Source organism: Dermacentor andersoni, chromosome 8, assembly GCF_023375885.2.
Source record: "Dermacentor andersoni chromosome 8, qqDerAnde1_hic_scaffold, whole genome shotgun sequence".
Taxonomy (NCBI): Eukaryota; Metazoa; Arthropoda; class Arachnida; order Ixodida; family Ixodidae; genus Dermacentor; species Dermacentor andersoni.
Window position 1 is genome coordinate 105,050,576 of NC_092821.1, and position 1,111 is coordinate 105,051,686.

Below are 1,111 nucleotides of genomic sequence, written 5' to 3' on the forward strand. Positions count from 1 at the left end.
GCAGATGGCGTGACCGAACCATCGGTATATACTTGTACAGTCCCACTATATAATGTAAATATTTGGGACAGGGTGAGCTGCTTCAAGCCAATGGAGGAAACGTGAGATTTCTTCATAATTCCGGGTATCTGAAGCCTCACTAGTGGTCTTGGCAATGTCCATGGAGGTGTCGCGGGGATGTCGGTGGCCTGGAATCTTGCAGTTATAATGCTTGCGTGACATGCAATAGCTTTAGCAAAAGCACAGTCAAGGTTGGTGCTTGGAAGTGTTGACAGTGGATGGTGTGAGTGTCTGGTTAGCAGGCGAAGATACGCTCGCACAGGTTCACAAGACCTGTATATGTCGATAGGACAAGCCCGTGCTTCCGCTATTGTGCCCTTAGTTGACGTGCAGCGTGGCAGGCCAAGACATATCCGTAGTGCTTGTGCCTGAAGGCTCTCCAGCGTGCGTATACAAGATGACCCCATGTTAGATAACACAGGCATGCTGTAGCGTATGTAGCCCACAAAAAGTGCCTCGTACACTTGGAGCGAACTTCGCTCAGAGGGGCCCCATCGAAGATTTTGGTACAGGTTATAAAGCATTCAGGATGGCAAGCGGTGATCTCTTGGAGCTCCACAACCAGAAACAATATGACAAACTGCCTAATCTAGTGTCATTTGTGAATGCCCAAGTAACAGTATACCCGCACCGTACTATGAATACCACCCGTGGCGTTGTCTCAGACGATGATATGTTGGAGCTGACTGAAGCTGAACTCTGGGAGGGCTTCAGTGAACAGAACGTCATCAACGTTAAACGAATTAAGATCAAATTAAGAACAAAGAAATCCAGACATAGCACCTGATACTTTCAGCTCAAGTGTTCTGTCCGAGTCCATCGAGGCCGGGTACATCAAGCTTCGTGTTAGGCCATATGTTCAAATCCCCTCCGATACTTCAAATGCCAGCGTTTCGGCCACTGTTTACAGAGCTGCTGAGGCTGCCAAACCTGTGCGAAATACAGTGCCCATGAACACACCTTTGAATCTTGCGAGAACTCTCTCCACTGCGTAAACATGTGATGGGGAGCATGCCTCATACACGCGGTCGTGCCCATTCTGGAAAAAAGA